Raw genomic sequence first — 13,080 nt, forward strand, 5'->3', positions numbered from 1 at the left:
GGTGGCTGAATGTTAAAGCAAGACCATGTCAGACTGAAAATGAGATATTTTTAGAAGAATGGTATTTAATTGCTGGGGGACTTAAAAACATTCTGGGGAATTTCCCATCACTGGACTTCTGGACTTTTTTTTCACAATTGGAAGTTTTCTAAAATATAAGCTCTACTTGAAGTCACGCAATTATCTCTGAAAAATTCTGGCAAGTCTTATGTTGTTATTGCAACAATCACTTGGTTTTGAAAATTGTACAGGGCAGGAATTAAACTGTCATTGTGATATTTGTAAGTGAAACACCTTAATCCTGTTGTTTTTCTAGTTTTAATTGCAGGCTTTTTCTTTAGTTTCTGCATTTGCATTAAATAGACAACTGCTATATTTTCCAGCTCTGATATTTTCTACAGTGCAAAACAGATTTCAGACAACTGGCTTAAACTACACCTGCAAATTTCCTATCAAAGCAAAACTTAAAGGAGCGCATTTTTTAATTTTACGGAAGTTTTCACAAATTGCAGGAAATACTGGGGCATGTTAGATCTGTTTACCATGGCATCAAGTGAGACAAATATTAAAAAAATGACTAAATGAAACTTTTACCTCAAGGTACATTTCTGTCATTATGAGCTTGTTTAATTCTAATAGTTGTTTGGTTCTAAAAAATGGCAAAGGTAGGAAAGAAAGGATGTTGAATGTACTCTAGAAGCAAACACAACATATGCCTTTAGATGAAGTAATCAAAAAGCACATTACTGATATAATTTAATAACTCTATAACAATATACACACAAGTATATGCCTAAAATGTCTCACAGGGTGAAATGCAAACATTTGTCAATAAGTCCATTGCACATATTTTACGAAATCAACACAGATTTGGAGCAACTTTTTCTTCACATTCTCTTCTACAACTACCTTAACAATTGTGTCTACACCTTAAGGCACCAGTTCTGGTTCTATTAAAATAAAATTACTATTGGAACAGAAACAAATTAAACAAGCAAAAACACTTCGGGCCTCACACTATATTTACCTACCCAGTGCCTGAGCTGGGTTCTGTGCAGTTTTTGCTTAGACAGAACTAAGATCAGCAGAACCTCCTTCACCACACAACTGCCAAGAAACTGCCTTGAGTCTGAAACCAAGCCAAATTATAAATGTACTTTAGGGGTTTTTGTTACAAACACCATGTCCATCAACATCCTCATCACTAAAATGAACTGAAATACGGCCATTGTATCCCGGTTCTGTGACACAAAGGCTCTCCATAGCATTGAGAAAGTCCACTTTTTCACCCCTTGTCTTACTGAACAGATGACAACTCTGCTGACAAAAGTAGCAGATTTAGGACCGGGAATATTATTAGATTCATCATAATAGAAAAGATTCTTAGGATCTGGTCCCACTCAAACAAGACACAAGAGAAATACTTAAACAGAAGATAAAAGTTCAAACCAGGAAAGCAGAAATCTTTATTGCAAGATTAAAAAGCCTTTTGAATAAATGACCTTAGCTGCTGTTCCAAAGTGGGAAGGGAGAGGCTTGGTACAGTGGCCAGGAGTCCAGCAGACAATTCTTTTCTTTTTTTAATTATTGTCACTGGTGTTATTTTAAAGGAAGTGAATTTAAGAAAAAAAATGAATACCCCAAACAACTTACCTCATTTAGCTGAAGATTCTGGAGTGGAAATCCTGAACTGAGGCAATGGGAAAACTGTCTACAGAATAGTAGGTTGGGTAAGCACAGGTACTAGGTTATGTCAACTAAAGACTCCCAGGAGTGAAGATAAATGGATGTGATACTAATTTTAAAACATTTTGCTGAACACTCAAGCAGCCAATAGGGGAATTCCTTAGGTCACTTCCTGTTCATTTGATTGGATCTGCAACGACAACAACCAAGATGAGGTTGAGAGCGTTTGCATAAGGCCAGCTCAGTCCTCGGCATTCAAAGAGAACAGGTCTAACCGGGTTACACGCGTGGCTCCAGAACAAAAGAAAAACCTGGTAATGGATGAGGGATTGATTTCTTTGTAGTTGTTTTTTTTAAGACCATCCCTTTATTTTTATTTTATTTTATTTTTTTAAATTGAGGTTATTTCAGGTAGAGAGGGAGATCATCATTAGAACGGGGAGAAGTGAAAAGCAGGAATGTCCTAAATTAAAATTAGTCTTGAAATAACATTAGGAGATGGATGGTGTGGAATAACCCTTTGCTGGCAGGGAGGTAGACTGGGTGAGCCCATGTGATGAGCTCAATCCTTTCTTTTATACATTGAAAATCCTGAAAATGCCTGAAAGGGGAGTTTATTGGTCTTTCAGCTTCTCTGGCTATTTGGGAGTAGGTAAGAAACGAAATGAGGGAAAAAATAATCAGTGTGTGGGTCTATGGGGTTGAGTATGAAAGTGAACCCTGCATAACCTATATGCAGGTTAGCAGGGCAGAGAATCAGTAGACATGCTCAGTCCAAAGTTTTCCTTGACCACATGTGAGTTACTCCTCGAGCCTGCAACCATGAACCTGAGCAGGAAACCAGGTGCACAAACAAAAATAGGAAGCCTCATCTGTTTTTCATTATTTCACTAGTCAAACAAGGCACCGACATGGAAACAGTTAAAAATGCACTAAAATGTGGGCAGGTTCTGAGGTTTCATTAATTTGTATGCACAAAGAAATGCTAAATATTATTATTCGGTGACTGTTCAGTGGTCTGTGTGAAGTGAATTTTCTAGTCTTTGCTCATTTTTGGTCCCAAGTCTCATCATAAATCTTCCCCTGACAGATACTGACAGGAGTTCTCAGTGCTAGATTTACCAAGCACAGGAAATGAATTGTCCTTCAACATCCAGAGATACTATTAATTATTAATCAAGACTCATTGTCAATGTAGGGGAAATATTTCACAAATACTATTTATGCTGAACCTGATTTCAAGATAAATAATGGATCTCAGACTCAAGGAATGTCACCTTTGTTCCTATCATCCACACTCACACCAATTAAAAACTAAGTTCTTTTTGTTCGTGTAGATAAGGTGCACCTGTGTACAAGTGTTGCTTGGGAAGATTCAATTATTTCTCACCCAGGTTAGAACAAGTTCCATGGCTTCCACTGAGTCTCAGCTATCAAAGAAAGTTGTCCCTGAGGAAGAAGGAAGACTGTAAATACTCATCTTGGAGACCTTCATTGTCTTGCATTTCCAACACCAAGGGTTGAAGTTGTCCCTGCAGACAGTTAAGGAACTATTTTGATAGGCCTAGCACTTACAAGATTTCTCTAAGCATTCATGTCACTGAGTCCAAGTATTTGCATACCAGGTCATGTCTTGGTGAGTATTTATAGCTTTCATCATCAAAATAATGCCTTAGCATGATATCAGCATGAACAATCAGTCCAGAGCAGGAAAAGCTAAGAAGCAAAGAACTAGCAAGCAGTAAAGAGCACTTTCATTCCCAGGAAGGGTATCTTTAGGAAGAAACCCAAGTCTTACATTGTGCCACTGAGAAAATCATGGGAGATTAAAGAATCACACTGAAATTCATCTATATGCTGCAGAAGTACTGCAGGAGGATGTGACCAATGGATCTCAACAGGGAAAGTAGAATTTTCCTATTGCTAGAAAGGACATCAGCAATAGCAGAAGATAAATGGTTCCAATGTGGTACTGAGAGTGGAATGTCACTTTCTGTTTGTGTGACTCTTGGCCTTTTCTGTTTCAGCTCCTAAGGGCAGAGACAGCTTTGGTCGCTAAGACGCAGAATACTTCCAGACAGACAAAAAAGCACATTGTACCAACAGGTCTGGACAGGGTGAAGCTAGCTTGGTCGGCACACCAGCATGCATTATTTATTACTGTGCTATTTTCAAAGGCAGGGTGCCACACAGGGTGGTGGCTCCCTAAATTTACTGCCCTACCTGGCCAACTATGCTACCCCCATGCTCCCAAGTATGCTTATTGACACTTACATGTGGTTCAGCACAGAGAGGATTACGGGTGGCTTTCGGAGACAGTCAGGCCTTTGCCTCTGCATATCCTTCTTTAGCACTGCAGCCACAAAATTAACATGAATTTGGTCCCCACACAGTTCTAGGTGGCAGAGAAAACATTAAAAACTTTATAACTAGGAACTTGGAGGCCACAATCACAGTGTGGCAGAAGTGCCAGTGCAGATTCCCAGAATTAATTTAATTATAGCCATCAAGCATCAAGGAAATTACCTAAATCTGTCTAGATTCTTAAATTGGCGTCTCTCACTGTAATGTCTGACACCTGATGAAAACAGACAACAAATGTATGGAAATTTCTATTTTTTCATTAATATTAATTTCTGCTTCATTTGTTAAATTCCAGTGGATTATCAAAAGGTGGGTATAAAGCTGATGTGTAGGTTAGACATGCCAAGCAATTTGAGAATACAGAGTATGAGATTCCTGCCTTCATTCTGCTGCAACAAAATCAGAATTCATTCATAAACTTTGGAAAATAATACACTTTCTGTAAAAACAACACTAGAGAATCCAGAAGAAATAGGACAGACACTATTTCCAAGCTGTGTTCTATGTTATAGACAAAAACCTATTACTAAGGTTGCCCATTATTTAGGCTTGCAAGACCTTGTAATTTTTTCTTCACAGTTTGCTAAATTTTAGCCTTTAGCTCTTTGGCTAAATTGAAACTTTCCATCATGGGCATTTGCTATGCAACAAAATTTTGAGTAATTTTCAAAATTACTAGTATGGGTATACTGGTATATGTTTTTCTGGCAAATTCAAAAAGGCTAAGGAAAGTGCTGTACTTTGTATTTATAGTTTGTATTTATATTACTGCCTTTTCTTTGGACAGCTCAGGAACATTTATGTTTGAAGCACAGATTGATTACAACAGGCTGTCAAATTACTAGTGTACTATTTACCATTCCAAATAAAATCCAACCAAAGTTAGCCAGTTTAGAGCTTTTTGACAAATCACAGAATCATGAAATGGGCAAGCTTGGAATGGATCACAGTGGGTCTTCCTGGTTCAACCTTCAGGGCCATCCCAGAGTACATGGCACAGGATTGTGTCCAGATAGATCCTGCATATCTCCAGTGAGGGAGACTCCACACCCTCTCTGGGCAGCCTGTTCCAGTGCTCAGTCACCCACACAGTAAAGAAATTCTTCCTCGTGTTCAAGTGGAACTTCTGTGCATAGGTTTCTGCCCACCGCCTCTTGTCCTATTGCTTGGCACCACTGAGAAAGGCCTGGCTCCATCCTCTGACACCCTCCTGTCACAAGCCTACAGATATTGATAAGGTCCCCTCTCATTCATCTCTTCTCGAGGCTGAACAGGCCAGGCTGCCTCTGCCTTTCCTCCTAAGTGAGGTGCTCCAGTTCCTTAATAATCCCTGTAGCCCTCTGCCGGACCTGCTACAGGAGCTCCAAGTCTCTCTTGCCCTGAGGAGCCCAGAACTGGACACAGAGCTCCAGATGTGCCTCACCAGGGCTGAGGAGAGGGGCAGGATCCTTTCCCTCGACCTGCTGGCAATGATATTCTGATGCACCCCAGGATCCCATTGGCCTTCTTGGCCACTGCTGGTCATGGACAGCTTGTTTTCCACCAGGACTCCCAGGTCCTTCTCCACAGAGCTGCTTCACAAGAGCTCAGCCCCCAGCCCGCGCTGGCGCAGGGGGTTGTTCCTCCCCAGGAGCAGGACCTGCACCTGCCTTTGCTGAATTTCAGAAGGTCCCTCTCTGCCCATCTCTGCAGCCTGTCGAGGCCCTTCTGAAGGGTTGCACAGCTCTCTGGGGAATGGGCCACTCCTCCTGGCTCTGTGTCTGCAGGGAAGCTCCTGAGGAGGCCTCGGCCCCTTCCTCCAAGTCATCGATGAATTAGGTAAACCAGACTGGGCCCAGTATTGAGCTCTGGGGAACACCACCAGTGACAGGGCTCCAAGCAGAGCCTGTGCTGCTGATCATGACCCTCTGGGATCTGCCACTCAGCCAGCTCTCAACCCACCTCATCCTTCACTCAGCCAGTCCACACTTCCTGAGTTTGCCTATGAGGATGTTGCGGGAGACAAGTTGAAAGCCTTGCTGAAGTCCAAGAAGAGAACAGCCACTGCTCTCCCCTCATGACGGATTCATGAGGCAAAGCCTTGTTCCCTCAGCTTTCTTTTGGAGCAAGCGTTCTCCACTTCCTGGCTTTACAAGGCTTTCCTAGCAGATAAAAAAGGCTATTCCTGTACACACACCAACTTGAAAAAGCAAATTTTCTAATGAGTCCTCCATTTGCTCCAGCAGCTACTCTCAGTACAGTGGCAGAGGTCTGCAGGGGGGAGCTAAAGGACTCGTTCATGGGCTCAACCCACAGGCTACTCAATGCCGAAACAGCCATCTCTGCACGCCGCTTATTCAAAACCTAGGAACTGTACACAGGAAACAGAACTAAGAGAACATTATTAACCTTGGGACAAGCTGGGAGGTGCAGTACTTAGGGCACAGACTGGGGGCTACTCATTCAAAGGGAAGCTACCCAATACTATGCATACAGGGAGTGGCCCTGAGCTGTATTTGCTGCACATGAATCAAACTTGTGCTGAAAATTTCTGTTCATTTCCTCATGAGTTTTCTTATGCTGTTCATCCTCCTGGTATTTTAGGTATTATAGTTACACATGTACTTATAAAGTAAATAAACATTTAATATATGTAGATTAGTGTATTACATTGTACTAATGCGTTAGCACTGACATTACTGTATTAGCACAAAAACATTTATTGATCTTTATGAATCCCTAGTGGGGTGAGAAAGTAATAATTTATTGTCCCTATTTTAATGGAGAATCTTAAAAAGATCAAGACAAAGGTGTTCATTAATTCAGGGTATCAATTTTGAGCTGCCTGGGCACCATGTATTTAAAACACTTATTATTCTATAGTTATGTAAAGTACTGAAAGCACAGCTACCATTCATTCTCATTTCAGACTTTAGTACTTAGCAGTTCTGTAAATCAGACTCCTTTTCAGACAGAAAAGAAGGAAAAAATGGGGTTTTTTAATATTACCAAATATTGGCCTGAGTCTATAAAACAGCCTAAGCATTTTGTCTGCTTGTTTCCAAATGTAATCAATCTCAAGAAAATCCATTACACTTCCGCCAATCACTGTCTAGACAAATTATAAGTAAAGAAAGGAATGATAAGGAGGTTGGCAATGGTCACAGCAGAACATGAGCTTTGCAGCTCATATTCTTGCCAATTTTGTGAAAATTCACATTTTAAACCAATACAGCTACATATTAGTATTTCTACAGCTTCTTCATATGCATATTAGTCATTAAACAGACCCCAGCTTTCTGTTAGTTGATCTGATTAACTGAAAATCATTGAGTACAACGTTCCCTGGTTCTGTATGTTCTACCCAGAAGAAGGATGTATCCTGAAAATCCAGATATGCCTCAAAAGAGGTACTGGATAACCTGATAAACAAAGGGATAAAACAAACACCCTCAAATTCCTTTCCCAGAAATTTATTTGCCAACCAGAAAATACCATTTAAGCACCACTTCTCCTGTTACTGGAGAGGACCCCCACCACCCATTGGTCTCCTTGCCACACAGATCAAGAGTTGGATTTTTTTCTTGAAACATTGCAATGGTTTCTCTCATCATGTTAGTTTAAAGGTACAGAAAAGGCAAAATCAAGTGTGCATCCATGAATTGAAGGACTTGCATTAAAAAAGTTATATAAGAAACTTTGCAAGGATCACTGAAAAACTGTCTATGCTCTGAGAGAGAGATTCATAAGAGAAAAAAATATAGACAGCTGCACTGAGAAATAGAATGGGGATGGGGTAGTACGAAAATAAACAATATAAATATAAGTTTTCCATGGAAAAGATAAGGGTAATAAATGGCCAGAATGAACTGTCAGGGCAAACACAAATTGCATATACAAACATTGAAAGAAAGAAAGAAATGCAAATCCTAGAGATAATAGGTTTACAATTAATTATTTATTTATTCTAGTATCCTCAGTGTGCAGGTCAAACAACTCAATGCATCATTGTTGTGCAAACCTTTGGGAATAAACTTGTGTGCGAAATAGGGAGACAAAGATTAATATTAATAAATAACAATAAACAGTGACAAATAAAAAGATATATAGCAAGGAGGAGGCCATTAAATGCAGGGCAGCATGAATTATGTTTTGCTTCTGATTTGAAGGAAAAATGTTACAAATTTGTAAGGACTCCACACTATCAATTGGTTAGAAACTATTTATAAGACTATATTTTGCCCATATGAGCTGACACAGTCACCTGGATTTCTGTGATATTTTGACAATGTATATCTAATAGTTTCTTTATATAGCTGTGTATACTGCCTTTTCAGGACTCCAAAAGATTTAATTTATTATGAGGCAATACTGACTGTGCAATGATGTCTCAGAGGAAAACTTCATAACTATGCAATAGAGGGTGTTAAACAACAAGCAGGGCAAAATGACCTAATGGGTCTTTTCTATCTGTTGTGGTTTGAATCTCTTAGCAAACACTTTGAAGCTGCCAGAACCAAAGCAAAATCATGAGAACATAAAGAAGGCAAACACCAAGTAATGCACAAAGATTAAAAAAGAAAGGAGCACAGATATCACAAGATAAACTTTTAGTAGGCCTCAAATACTTCTGCTGTTCCATTAATAAACCAGGACATGCTAAAACCACAAGGAGAGGCATAACCATTCCTGGATGTTGCATCTCTCACTCCCAAAATTTGGTGAATATAAAAATTATAAGTTTGTGCTAGGACCACAGAGATAGGAACTGGAGCACAACTATAGAACTGAGGAGAGGTCTTGTGTCATGTGGATACTTTGACATTGCAGTACAATTGTGAGGACAGTAGGAGCAAGCACTGTACCTAGTGACTGTATTTCACTATATACAGAATATATCAAACATTTTAGGAAACCTGCAAGTGGGTAAATGGCTCCCAAACACAGAGTGCTGATTCTTATGATGCAGTGTGTCTTACCAAATTAAACTTTCCCTGTTTTAAGAGTGCTGGATTCCCTAAGAGCCCTATGGAGTAATTTAAAATTGAAATGATTGGAACTTTCCCAAACTTAAAAGCTGTTCAGGAAAGAGAATTTAGGTTGAGCTAATCTCAGAGAATTTGGATTGTAGGTCTCTAAGCTCTAGAAGATACCTACAAGGAGCATGCATAATTTCTGTTATGTGCTGAGAAAGCAGCAAATTAAAAAATAAGGACAACAAAATGCTAGGAGAACACATTAGGAGCCGATAAAATTGGATTGGCAGGAATGGCAGGGCTAGTTACATTAAAAAATGGGAATTGTTCACACTGTAATCAGCTACTTGCAAGACAGACGCCCTTGTAATCCATACAGCATGGGAAAATAAAACAGAGGTGAGAAGTCAAGGAGAACCCTGGACACAATTACCTATGTCCATATTTAGACCAAAAGCAGTGTAAGGACAGGATGGCACAACACATGTCCTAACTGAGAATACAGAGGCAGACAAATTGAGATGCAGAGCACCTGACTGAGACATTAGAGATTTTATTAGTTAAGAGGGATCTATAGTAGCACTGCTATTCCCCTGGATTGCTCCAATAGGAATACGCCCAGCAAAGACCCAGGACAGCAGGAATATGTGGGTGCCCGAGATCTACAATTTGAGCTTCTCACTCTTCGTGACATTGAAGAGCAGGATTCTGGATGAGTGCGTTTTCATGCACGTCTTCATGCAAGTGAGCATTGTATGACTGAATGACTGCAGAAGGGATAAACTGAGAAATTTCTTATGCACATTCTGTCTTGGTGTATGAATGTGAGCCGAGTGAATTTAAAAGTGTACATCCATGCATTTGGGAAAGGATATTAAAGAAGACTCCAAGATTTCAGCATTTAGAGTCAGGCAATAAGGTGTATCTGCCATTAGGTGAAATTGGAATAGCTTCACAGAAATGAATGGAGGGGGGTCTAAGAACTATATAGGTACAAAGGACAATAAAAACCCAACCCTTCATGGTTCAAGTTAGCCTTAGGAGTCATACCAGAACAGATCTTTTGAGGGCATCTCAAAGCAAGCAGCTACCTGCAAGACAGAGATGTGAACAATTCACAGGCTAACTTCCAATCTTTGTGATTATGAGAGGATTTCCTTTGCCAACATCTGAGCAGGGGAGTGAGGGTTAACCCTTGAACATAGCTATAGCAGGCAAATCTTTTGAAACCAGTTTATCCCAGTTCCAGTAACTACACAATGTTCAGTGCCTGTGAGATGCAAATATCAAGTTTATGATTAACTGTGTTGAATTCCATGGAACTGCAAGTACTTTTATTTGTTTGTATAATGAAATTGAGACAATGCACCCTTTCCTTACTATGCTTTTACTTTAATAACATTTGAAATAAAATCTTTCACTGGATGCATGTGCTATATCCTTGTATTTCCAAAGAGTTTTCTTCACATCATTTAGTTGGAAGGGGAGTTAGTTAGCACACGATCTGCCAGGGAATATGCATGTCTGATGCATGCATGACCAGGGGAAATATCATTCTAAGGAAGATGTGGGATAGAATAAGCAAATATTTAACACTGACCCCATTGGAAATCAGCTGGTTCCGAGTACAAAACTTGCACTGTGGAGAGAGACTTTTTCTAAGTGGGAGAGAGAGGACTTCAGAGGCCTGGGTTATTCCTCTGGGTTCTGTCAGAATCTTTCAGCAATTTGCCTCTCGAGGTTTCTCAGTCATGACGCTAAGGAGGCTACCCTGCTTGAAACACTATAAAGATGTAACACTTTAAAGATGAACACATTCCTGTTCATGAGGCATTCCAAGTTCCAGTGGTTATGCCTAGAGAAGAAGACTCTGCAGAGTTTATTAGTGATGCCGTAAAGGGAGATCTTGGATATGCCAGACTGTGTACCAGGCTATTGTACTAGCATTTATCATGGTAATTAAACTTGAGGAGTACAGAAGTTCAGCCTTTATCCTTGGAGTCCTGCTGCATTAGTATTTGAGGTGGGCTGTTCGTGTCTGATACTCCTAATATTTTCCAGATGCATTTTACTCGGCAAAGATTTCACATTTCATATCCTTATGTCTGGCATGTTGTTCCCAGATTATAGCACATGTACATCACTTTTTCCAGGACAAGGGGCCAATGTAATTCGGTTCTGTGAGTGTTTGCACTGAGGAGCTTCATCTGCCTCTTACAAACCAGACTTCAATCTGGAAGGTGACCATGTGAACAATATCACAGGCACTGCAGTGAGACACACTGTCATGAAGCTGGCACCTCATCACCCCTGTATAGGGTTACTACACAACATTGCATTAGTCAGAATTAATGACCTTATTTATTTAGAAATAAAAATGTTCTCCCAGGTTTCTCCCATGCCCTTTCTGAAATGGCTTTTAGCAGCTGGCATTCTACATCTGTGGGAGGAAAGAATGAGAAGAATTGTAGTGACTTTAATAGGATTTATTCTGTGGCTTGCAAACTGGGCTCAGTGACCCACAGCAAAAAAGCCCTGAATTTCAAAGGAGTGAGTCTCTCCTTGAGCTGATCCCAAAGACAGTGAAAGCCTTGGAGCGGGAGTTGTGATCTCCAGGAAACTTCATCACTGGTCTCATGCCCTGCAGGAGATGCTTCTGCTTACATGCAGACATATTAAGAGGCAGCAATGCCTCTTGCAACCACCCCAGTGCTGGGAAGCAGTCTCCCACTGATTAAGGAGACAGGTGGCTTTATCATGCACCCCCACACACATACACATACTGCAGAAATGCCTCTCCAGAGCACACCTGAGGGGAACACCTACTGGGGTTGCCAAATCTGGAGGAAAGAATAGATACAGACTTTCAGTCAATTTCTGTACGACGAAATTGCACCATTGCTACTAAAATGGATTGGATATTCTTTTCTTTCTGCCAAGTACATAATTTAGTTCATGGTCTTGATGGTCTAGTCTAATTGGGGGACAGGCACAAGGTCTGTAGGTCTGGGCATTCTTGCATATGGACAAAAAGAGCACAAAAAGCATGTTGTCAGATCACAACACAGGAAACACAGGAAAATAAGTTAGTATTCCCAAAATTTACAAAAGAAGAAATGGAGTGGAGAAGAAAAGGGAAGAGGCAGAAAAAAGGAGGAAAATACAAAGAGAAGTTTCAACTTCATAGGAAATGGTATGGTCACTTTCCATATCTTTTTTCGCCACCATACATTTAATTGTATGTTTTATTTGCTTTTTATATTTATAGATAGCCTGCACTGGTCGTTTCTCACCTTAACCACTCTGTCATTTCATAGGACACTTCAGACTCTCAGGGACCTCAGAATGTGTCTAGTTCAGCCTCCTGTTCAATCCAAAGCCAGGTAAGTGATCAAACCAGGTTGCTATAGGCTTTTGGGCTATTTTGTCTCTTTAAAGCAGTTTCTTGGTCAATCAAGTATATTTCATGAATTGAAACTATTGTTGTAATTATCATTGTAACCAGTCTATCATCTAGACTAGTTTTAAGTGTTCCTCAGAATGGTGCTCATACCTCTTCCTTTACAGGCTCTTCAGAGATTTATCACATTCTGGCCAGAAGTTTATCTGGCTCAGTTTTGCCGCAATCATATTGAGAAATATACTCCAGTTATAATTCACTGTATAGTCCTCTCATCATGTCATTTCATCTTCTAAACTGTGCCCCATATCTCTTTTCACATCTCCAATAATACTAGTAGGTACAGGCACCATAAAATCCATTGTCCATAAGGATACGAGCTGAAAGAAAGCAGCCATCTGTTCGTGTGCAATTGTGTGCAGTAAAAAAATAACAGAAGCAAATTCCTCTGAAAATAGCTGTTAATTATATGTGAGTCCAACCATTGTTAAATATTACCTTCAGCATTTTTCTCCACATAGCATAGTTGCATAAAACAGATTCCATTCCCAGCACCAGGTCTCATCCGTGGAAAATCAATGGCAGTGGAGGCAGGTAAGCCATGATATGTTCATACATTGTTTCATTGAAAGACACAACAAAAAAGAAATTATACTAGAACTCCAAGGCATATCA

At 40.0% G+C, this 13,080-nt stretch overlaps 1 protein-coding gene across 2 annotated transcripts in view; it reads right to left on the bottom strand.

Moving 5' to 3' along the window:
• The window catches only part of EHF (ETS homologous factor), an 84,399-nt gene that overhangs the window by 32,339 nt on the left and 38,980 nt on the right, over nucleotides 1-13,080 (bottom strand). The window contains exon 1 of one of the 2 annotated variants that reach the window (XM_041421208.1): nucleotides 1,654-1,734. The exons of the other annotated variant lie outside the window; for it this stretch is intronic. The gene's annotated coding sequence lies outside the window, so the exon portion shown is untranslated. Of the gene's footprint in view, nucleotides 1-1,653; nucleotides 1,735-13,080 lie in introns of those variants that run through there. 2 annotated transcript variants of the gene reach the window in all.

Source organism: Onychostruthus taczanowskii, unplaced genomic scaffold (assembly GCF_017590055.1).
Source record: "Onychostruthus taczanowskii isolate IOZ18803 unplaced genomic scaffold, ASM1759005v1 scaffold69, whole genome shotgun sequence".
Taxonomy (NCBI): Eukaryota; Metazoa; Chordata; class Aves; order Passeriformes; family Passeridae; genus Onychostruthus; species Onychostruthus taczanowskii.